Raw genomic sequence first — 10,898 nt, 5'->3', positions numbered from 1 at the left:
ATAGTCCACTACTGTTGACCAGGACTGGTTCAGTCCACTACTGTTGTCCAGGGGCCTGTATAGTCCACTACTGTTGACCAGGACTGGTTCAGTCCACTACTGTTGTCCAGGGGCCTGTATAGTCCACTACTGTTGAGCAGGGTCCTGTATAGTCCACTACTGCTGACCAGGGACCTGTATAGTGCACTACTGTTGACCAGGGGCCTGTATAGTCCACTACTGTTGACCAGGGGCCTGTATAGTCCACTACTGTTGACCAGGGGCCTGTATAGTACACTACTGATGACCAGGGGCCTGTATTGTCCACTACTGTTGACCAGGGGCCTGTATAGTCCACTACTATTAACCAGGGGCCAGTATAGTCCACTACTGTTGACCAGGGGCCTGTATAGTGCACTACTGTTGACCAGGGGCCTGTATAGTCCACTACTGTTGGTCAGGGGCCTGTATAGTTCACTACTGTTGTCCAGGGGCCTGTATAGTCCACTACTGTTGACCAGGGGCCTGTATAGTCCACTACTGTTGTCCAGGGGCCTGTATATTGCACTACTGTTGACCAGGGGCCTGTATAGTCCACTACTGTTGACCAGGACTGGTTCAGTCCACTACTGTTGTCCAGGTGCCTGTATATTCCACTACTGTTGAACAGGGGACTGTATAGTCCACTACTGTTGACCAGGGGCCTGTATAGTCCACTACTGTTGACCAGGGGCCTGTATAGTCCACTGCTGTTGAACAGGGGCCTGTATAGTACACTACTGATGACCAGGGGCATGTATAGTGCTCTACTGTTGTCCAGGGTCCTGTATAGTCCACTACTGTTGACCAGGGGCCTGTATAGTACACTACTGATGACCAGGGGCCTGTATAGTGCACTACTGTTGTCCAGGGGCCAGTATAGTCCACTACTGTTGTCCAGGGGCCTGTATATTGCACTACTGTTGACCAGGGGCCTGTATAGTCCACTACTGTTGACCAGGACTGGTTCAGTCCACTACTGTTGTCCAGGTGCCTGTATATTCCACTACTGTTGACCAGGACTGGTTCAGTCCACTTTTGTTGACCAGGGGCCTGTATAGTCCACTACTGTTGACCAGGGGCCTGTATAGTCCACTAATGTTGACCAGGGGCCTGTATAGTCCACTACTGTTGACCAGGACTGGTTCAGTCCACTACTGTTGACCAGGGCCTGTATAGTCCACTACTGTTGACCAGGGGCCTGTATAGTCCACTACTGTTGTCCTGGGGCCTGTATAGTCCACTACTGTTGACCAGGGGCCTGTATAGTACACTACTGATGACCAGGGGCCTGTATTGTCCACTACTGTTGACCAGGGGCCTGTATAGTCCACTACTATTAACCAGGGGCCAGTATAGTCCACTACTGTTGACCAGGGGCCTGTATAGTGCACTACTGTTGACCAGGGGCCTGTATAGTCCACTACTGTTGACCAGGACTGGTTCAGTCCACTACTGTTGACCAGGGCCTGTATAGTCCACTACTGTTGACCAGGGGACTGTATAGTCCACTACTGTTGTCCAGGGGCCTGTATAGTCCACTACTGTTGACCAGGACTGGTTCAGTCCACTACTGTTGTCCAGGGGCCTGTATAGTCCACTACTGTTGAGCAGGGTCCTGTATAGTCCACTACTGCTGACCAGGGACCTGTATAGTCCACTACTGTTGACCAGGGGCCTGTATAGTCCACTACTGTTGACCAGGGGCCTGTATAGTCCACTACTGTTGACCAGGGGCCTGTATAGTACACTACTGATGACCAGGGGCCTGTATTGTCCACTACTGTTGACCAGGGGCCTGTATAGTCCACTACTATTAACCAGGGGCCAGTATAGTCCACTACTGTTGACCAGGGGCCTGTATAGTGCACTACTGTTGACCAGGGGCCTGTATAGTCCACTACTGTTGGTCAGGGGCCTGTATAGTTCACTACTGTTGTCCAGGGGCCTGTATAGTCCACTACTGTTGACCAGGGGCCTGTATCGTCCACTACTGTTGTCCAGGGGCCTGTATATTGCACTACTGTTGACCAGGGGCCTGTATAGTCCACTACTGTTGACCAGGACTGGTTCAGTCCACTACTGTTGTCCAGGTGCCTGTATATTCCACTACTGTTGAACAGGGGACTGTATAGTCCACTACTGTTGGCCTGTATAGTCCACTACTGTTGACCAGGGGCCTGTATAGTCCACTGCTGTTGAACAGGGGCCTGTATAGTACACTACTGATGACCAGGGGCATGTATAGTGCTCTACTGTTGTCCAGGGTCCTGTATAGTCCACTACTGTTGACCAGGGGCCTGTATAGTGCACTACTGTTGTCCAGGGGCCTGTATAGTCCACTGCTGTTGACCAGGGGTCTGTATAGTGCACTACTGTTGACCAGGGGCCTGCATAGTCGTCCACTACTGTTGACCAGGGGCCTGTATAGTCCACTACTGTTGACCAGGACTGGTTCAGTCCACTTTTGTTGACCAGGGGCCTGTATAGTCCACTACTGTTGACCAGGGGCCTGTATAGTCCACTAATGTTGACCAGGGCCCTGCATAGTCCACTACTGTTGACCAGGACTGGTTCAGTCCACTACTGTTGACCAGGGCCTGTATAGTCCACTACTGTTGACCAGGGGCCTGTATAGTCCACTACTGTTGTCCAGGGGCCTGTATAGTCCACTACTGTTGACCAGGACTGGTTCAGGACACTACTGTTGTCCAGGGGCCTGTATAGTCCACTACTGTTGACCAGGGGCCTGTATAGTCCACTGCTGTTGACCATGTGCCTGTGTAGTCCACTGCTGTTGACCAGGGGACTGTATAGTACACTACTGATGACCAGGGGCCTGTATAGTCCACTACTGTTGACCAGGGGCCTGTATAGTGCACTACTGTTGACCAGGGGCCGTATAGTGCACTACTTTTGACCAGGGGCCTGTATAGTCCACTACTGTTGTCCAGGGGCCTGTATAGTCCACTACTGTTGTCCAGGGGCCTGTATAGTCCACTACTGTTGACCAGGGGCCTGTATAGTGCACTACTTTTCACCAGGGGCCTGTATAGTGCACTACTGTTGACCAGGGGCCTGTATAGTCCACTACTGTTTGTCAGGGGCCTGTATAGTTCACTACTGTTGTCCAGGGGCCTGTATAGTCCACTACTGTTGTTCAGGGGCCTGTATAGTCCACTACTGTTGACCAGGGGCCTGTATAGTCCACTACTGTTGTCCAGGGGCCTGTATATTGCACTACTGTTGTCCAGGGGCCTGTATAGTCCTCTACTGTTGACCAGGACTGGTTCAGTCCACTACTGTTGTCCAGGGGCCTGTATAGTCCACTACTGTTGAACAGGGGACTGTATAGTCCACTACTGTTGACCAGGGGCCTGTATAGTCCACTACTGTTGACCAGGGGCCTGTATAGTCCACTACTGTTGAACAGGGGCCTGTATAGTACACTACTGATGACCAGGGGCCTGTATAGTGCTCTACTGTTGTCCAGGGGCCTGTATAGTCCACTACTGTTGATTAGGGGCCTATATAGTGCACTATTGTTGTCCAGGGGCCTGTATATTGCACTATTGTTGTCCTGGGGCCTGTATTGTCCACTACTGTTGAACATGGGCCTGTATAGTCCACTACTGTTGAATAGGGGCCTGTATAGTCCACTACTGTTGACCAGGGGCCTGTATAGTGCACTACTGTTGTCCAGGGGCCAGTATAGTCCACTACTGTTGACCAGGGGTCTGTATAGTGCACTACTGTTGACCAGGGGCCTGTATACTCCACTACTGTTGACCAGGGGCCTGTATAGTACACTACTGTTGACCAGGACTGGTTCAGTCCACTACTGTTGACCAGGGGCCTGTATAGTCCACTACTGTTGACCAGTGGCCTGTATAGTGCACTACTGTTGTCCAGGGGTCTGTATAGTGCACTACTGTTGACCAGGGGCCTGTATAGTCCACTACTGTTGACCAGGGGCCTGTATAGTCCACTACTGTTGACCAGGGGCCTGTATAGTCCACTACTGTTGACCAGGACTGGTTCAGTCCACTACTGTTGACCAGGGCCTGTATAGTCCACTACTGTTGACCAGGGGCATGTATAGTCCACTACTGTTGTCCAGGGGCCTGTATAGTCCACTACTGTTGAACAGGGGCCTGTATAGTCCACTACTGCTGACCAGGGACCTGTATAGTCCACTACTGTTGACCAGGGGCCTGTATAGTCCACTACTGTTGACCAGGGGCCTGTATAGTCCACTACTGTTGACCAGGGGCCTGTATAGTACACTACTGATGACCAGGGGCCTGTATTGTCCACTACTGTTGACCAGGGGCCTGTATAGTCCACTACTATTAACCAGGGGCCAGTATAGTCCACTACTGTTGACCAGGGGCCTGTATAGTGCACTACTGTTGACCAGGGGCCTGTATAGCGCACTACTTTTGACCAGGGGCCTGTATAGTCCACTACTGTTGTCCAGGGGCCTGTATAGTCCACTACTGTTGACCAGGGGCCTGTATAGTGCACTACTGTTGACCAGGGGCCTGTATAGTCCACTACTGTTGTCCAGGGGCCTGTATAGTCCACTAATGTTGACCAGGGGCCTGTATATTGCACTACTGTTGACCAGGGGCCTGTATAACCCACTACTATTGTCCAGGGGCCTGTATAGTCCACTACTGTTGACCAGGGGCCTGTATAGTGCACTACTGTTGACCAGGGGCCTGTATACTGCACTACTGTTGACCAGGGGCCTGTATAGTCCACTACTGTTGATCAGGGGCCTGTATAGTTCACTACTGTTGTCCAGGGGCCTGTATAGTCCACTACTGTTGTCCAGGGGCCTGTATAGTCCACTACTGTTGTCCAGGGGACTGTATTGTCCACTACTGTTGACCAGGACTGGTTCAGTGCACTACTGTTGAACAGGGGCCTGTATAGTCCACTACTGTTGATCAGGGGCCTGTATAGTTCACTACTGTTGTCCAGGGGCCTGTATAGTCAACTACTGTTGTCCAGGGGCCTGTATAGTCCACTACTGTTGACCAGGGGCCTGTATAGTCCACTACTGTTGAACAGGGGCCTGTATAGTACACTACTGATGACCAGGGGCCTGTATAGTGCTCTACTGTTGTCCAGGGGCCTGTATAGTCCACTACTGTTGTCCAGGGGCCTGTATAGTCCACTACTGTTGACCAGGGGCCTGTATAGTCCACTACTGTTGAACAGGGGCCTGTATAGTACACTACTGATGACCAGGGGCCTGTATAGTGCTCTACTGTTGTCCAGGGGCCTGTATAGTCCACTACTGTTGACCAGGGGCCTGTATAGTCCACTACTGTTGAACAGGGGCCTGTATAGTACACTACTGATGACCAGGGGCCTGTATAGTGCTCTACTGTTGTCCAGGGGCCTGTATAGTCCACTACTGTTGTCCAGGGGCCTGTATAGTCCACTACTGTTGACCAGGGGCCTGTATAGTCCACTACTGTTGACCAGGGGCCTGTATAGTACACTACTGATGACCAGGGGCCTGTATAGTGCTCTACTGTTGTCCAGGGGCCTGTATAGTCCACTACTGTTGATTAGGGGCCTATATAGTGCACTATTGTTGTCCAGGGGCCTGTATATTGCACTATTGTTGTCCTGGGGCCTGTATTGTCCACTACTGTTGAACATGGGCCTGTATAGTCCACTACTGTTGAATAGGGGCCTGTATAGTCCACTACTGTTGACCAGGGGCCTGTATAGTGCACTACTGTTGTCCAGGGGCCAGTATAGTCCACTACTGTTGACCAGGGGTCTGTATAGTGCACTACTGTTGACCAGGGGCCTGTATACTCCACTACTGTTGACCAGGGGCCTGTATAGTCCACTACTGTTGACCAGGGGCCTGTATAGTCCACTACTGTTGACCAGGGGCCTGTATAGTCCACTACTGTTGACCAGTGGCCTGTATAGTGCACTACTGTTGTCCAGGGGTCTGTATAGTGCACTACTGTTGACCAGGGGCCTGTATAGTCCACTACTGTTGACCAGGGGCCTGTATAGTCCACTACTGTTGACCAGGGGCCTGTATAGTCCACTACTGTTGACCAGGACTGGTTCAGTCCACTACTGTTGACCAGGGCCTGTATAGTCCACTACTGTTGACCAGGGGCATGTATAGTCCACTACTGTTGTCCAGGGGCCTGTATAGTCCACTACTGTTGAACAGGGGCCTGTATAGTCCACTACTGCTGACCAGGGACCTGTATAGTCCACTACTGTTGACCAGGGGCCTGTATAGTCCACTACTGTTGACCAGGGGCCTGTATAGTCCACTACTGTTGACCAGGGGCCTGTATAGTACACTACTGATGACCAGGGGCCTGTATTGTCCACTACTGTTGACCAGGGGCCTGTATAGTCCACTACTATTAACCAGGGGCCAGTATAGTCCACTACTGTTGACCAGGGGCCTGTATAGTGCACTACTGTTGACCAGGGGCCTGTATAGCGCACTACTTTTGACCAGGGGCCTGTATAGTCCACTACTGTTGTCCAGGGGCCTGTATAGTCCACTACTGTTGACCAGGGGCCTGTATAGTGCACTACTGTTGACCAGGGGCCTGTATAGTCCACTACTGTTGTCCAGGGGCCTGTATAGTCCACTAATGTTGACCAGGGGCCTGTATATTGCACTACTGTTGACCAGGGGCCTGTATAATCCACTACTGTTGTCCAGGGGCCTGTATAGTCCACTACTGTTGACCAGGGGCCTGTATAGTGCACTACTGTTGACCAGGGGCCTGTATACTGCACTACTGTTGACCAGGGGCCTGTATAGTCCACTACTGTTGATCAGGGGCCTGTATAGTTCACTACTGTTGTCCAGGGGCCTGTATAGTCCACTACTGTTGTCCAGGGGCCTGTATAGTCCACTACTGTTGTCCAGGGGACTGTATTGTCCACTACTGTTGACCAGGACTGGTTCAGTGCACTACTGTTGAACAGGGGCCTGTATAGTCCACTACTGTTGATCAGGGGCCTGTATAGTTCACTACTGTTGTCCAGGGGCCTGTATAGTCCACTACTGTTGTCCAGGGGCCTGTATAGTCCACTACTGTTGTCCAGGGGACTGTATTGTCCACTACTGTTGACCAGGACTGGTTCAGTGCACTACTGTTGAACAGGGGCCTGTATAGTCCACTACTGTTGTCCAGGGGCCTGTATAGTGCACTACTGTTGACCAGGACTGGTTCAGTGCAGTTGGGAACAATTAACTTGGTGAGTTTTGTTTGTCACGATTTAATCTATTTTATTAGCACGATGCTCACTATTCACTATGTTAGTGGATGTAAATTGTGTCGTTTGTATTAATTGCTAGCAGACATTATACTTTTTTTTACAAGAATAATGTTGTATCCCAACAAGGCGTTTGGTGTCAGATATGCCAGGTCTATATTATTTTTTGGGGGAAAGTCTACTTTTTGGTACTTTCGTATTTATGCTATTGCTAACCCTGGTGCTAGAGGGGGGGTACGCTGACCCTGGTACTAGGGGGGGGGGGTACGCTGACCCTGGTGCTAGAGGGGGGGGGGGGTACGCTGATCCTGTTGCTAGAGGGGGGGGTACGCTGACCCTGGTACTAGGGGGGAGGGGGGGGGGGGGGGTACGCTGACCCTGGTGCTAGAGGGGGGGGGGGGGTACGCTGACCCTGGTGCTAGAGGGGGGGGGGGGGGAACGCTGACCCTGGTACTAGAGGGGGGGGGGGTTACGGTGACCCTGGTACTAGAGAGGGGGGGAGGGGGTACGCTGACCCTGGTGCTAGAGGAGGGGGGGTACGGTGATCCTGGTACTAGAGGGGGGGTACGCTGACCCTGGTGCTAGAGGGGGGGGGGGGGTACGCTGACCCTGGTGCTAGAGGGGGGGGGGGGGGGGTACGCTGACCCTGGTGCTAGAGGGGGGGGGGGGGGGGTACACTGACCCTGGTGCTAGAGGGGTACGCTGACTCTGGTACTAGAGGGGGGAGGGGTACGCTGACCCTGGTGCTAGAGGGGGGTGGGGTAGGCTGACCCTGGTGCTAGAGGTTGGAGGGGTACGCTGACCCTGGTACTAGAGGGGGGGGGGGGGTACGCTGACCCTGGTGCTAGAGAGGGGGGGGGGGGTACACTGATCCTGGTGCTAGAGGGGGTGTGCTGACCCTGGCACAAGAGGGGGTATGCTGACCCTGGTGCTAGAGGGGGTGTGCTTACCCTGGCACAAGAGGGGGTATGCTGACCCTGATGCTAGAGGGGGGGGTACACTGACTCTGGTGCTAGAGGGGGTGTGCTTACCCTGGCACAAGAGGGGGTATGCTGACCCTGGTGCTAGAGGGGGTACAGCTGGAGGTTGAATGTTTGAAGGGGTATGGGACTATATAAGGTTTGTGAACCACTGCTCTAGGGCAACTGTGTCTAGATGGAATTTAGATTTGTTGTCCTGGCAACTGGACCTTTTTTAGAACATCATTATTTTCTTACTGAGATTTACTGTCAGGACAAAGGTCTGTCAGGGCCCAGGTCTGACAGGGCCTAGGTCTGTCAGGGCCCAGGTCTGACAGGGCCCAGGTCTGTCAGGGCCCAGGTCTGTCAGGACCCAGGTTTGACAGGGCCCAGGTCTGACAGGGCCTAGGTCTGACAGGGCCCAGGTCTGTCAGGACCCAGGTTTGACAGGACCCAGGTCTGACAGGGCCCAGGTCTGTCAGGGCCCAGGTCTGACAGGGCCCAGATCTGACAGGGCCCAGGTCTGTCAGGGCCCAGGTCTGACAGGGCCCAGGTCTGACAGGGCCCAGGTCTGACAGAATCTGTGCAGAAGATCTAGGTGATCTACAACTTTCCTAATCCAACTTTAGACATTTTAAAAAGTAAATAATCGATCAAATTTAAGACGGGATAAACTGTATTCCGATCGCTGCAGCTGTACACAGCCCATCTGTAAATAGCCCACCCAATCCACCTACCTCATCCCCATATTGTCTTTATTTACTTTTCTGCTCATTTGCATACCAATATCACTACTTGCACATCATCATCTGCTCATCCACCACTCCAGTGTTAATCTGCTAAATTGTAATTACTCTGCTACTATTTATTGCCTTACCTCCTCACGCCATTTGCACACACTGTATATAGACTCTTTTTTTTCTACTGTGTTATTGACTGTATGTTTTGTTTTACTCCATGTGTAAATCTGTGTTGTTGTTTGTGTCGCACTGTTTTGCTTTATCTTGACCAGAGGTCGCAGTTGTAAATGAGAACTTGTTCTCAACTGGCCTACCTGGTTAAATAAAAGGTGAAATAAAATAAAAATAATAAATTAATGAATGCAGCAAAGTACAGAGAGATCCTTGATCTGCTCCAGATTGCTCAGGACCTCAGACTGGGCCCAAGGTTCACCTTCCAACAGGACAACAACCCTAAGCACACAACAGGTGAAATATAAAAAAGTATAACAAATAAATTTTAAAAAGTATTAAAAAAATTATAGTTTTGTATAGTTTTAATGTCTTCACTATTATTCTACAGTGTACAAAATAGTAAAAATAAAGAAAACCCCTTTTTGATTTGATTTGATTGGATTTGAATGAGTAGGTGTTCTAAAACGTTTGACTGGTACTGTAAATAACTATCAGCAAATTTCTAAACTTTCTTGCCTAGCTAACATATTAGAATTCTTGATTTATTCTCAGATCTTTCTTATGTTTGAAATGTATTCTAAATGTCAGTCGGGTTTTAAACCAGGTCACAGCACTATCTCTGCTGCATCCCTAGTTATAAATGATGTGGTTAACTGTATGGATTGAAGGCAACATTGTGCCGCCCTCTTCATTGACCTGTCAAAGGCTTTCAATAGGGCTAATTCAGAGGCTTTCCTCAATTGGTCTAAATCAGGCTGTATGTAACCGGTTTCAAAATGACTTGACAGATAGAACTCAATGTGCTCAATCTACTGATGGTCTTAAATCAGGTTTCCTGGATATCAAGAAAGGTGTCCCGCAAGGGTCGATTCTGGGTCCTGCACTTTTTACGGTTTACATTAACAATATTGAAAATTGTAACCTGCACTTGCATGCCGATGATACTATTGCCCCCACGGTTGACCAGGCTCTATCTGAACAACAGTCTGCCTTCATTGTATTAAAGAAAAACTTTACTGACCTGAAATTAGTATTGAATGCAGGTAAAACTAAGTACACGTGTCACACCTGCTTCCGCTGCCAATCATTATGCACACCTGTCACCATCATTAAGCACAGCTGCGCAATATTGGACTCACCTGGATTCCATTACTTTGTTGATTACCCCCTCTATATCTGTCTGCTCCTCAGTTTGTTCCCTGTGTCAGCATTGATGTCGTTATTTTTTCCTCTGTCCAGACACGGTTCCTGTTCTGTTTCACGTCTGTTGTTTATTAAAGCAGTATCCAGGTCCATTGGCTGTAGTGATCACAATATAGTAACCATATCTAGGAAAACCAAAGTTCCAAAGACTGGGCCTGTTATAGTGTGTAAGAGGTCATACAATAAGTTTTGTAGTTATTGATGTAAATAATAGCTGTTGACGTAAATAATATTAGTTTGTCCGTAGTGTGTAATGACGGGCAACCAGACGCTGCACTTGACACATTTATGAAATTGCTTATCCCTTACTAGCATGAACCCATTAAGAAAATGACTGTAAAAACTGTTAAATAACTGTGGGTTGATGAGGAATTTAAAAATGGTATGGTTGAGAGGGATGATGATGACGCAAAATAAATGGTAAATAGGTCTGTCTGCACAACCGATTAGCAAACGTTTTGCAAATTGAGAAATAATGTGACTAAACTGAATAAAAAGAAGATGGAACTACTCCATG

Source organism: Oncorhynchus clarkii, chromosome 4 (assembly GCF_045791955.1).
Source record: "Oncorhynchus clarkii lewisi isolate Uvic-CL-2024 chromosome 4, UVic_Ocla_1.0, whole genome shotgun sequence".
NCBI classification, from domain to species: domain Eukaryota; kingdom Metazoa; phylum Chordata; class Actinopteri; order Salmoniformes; family Salmonidae; genus Oncorhynchus; species Oncorhynchus clarkii.
This window is presented reverse-complemented; position numbering follows the sequence as displayed.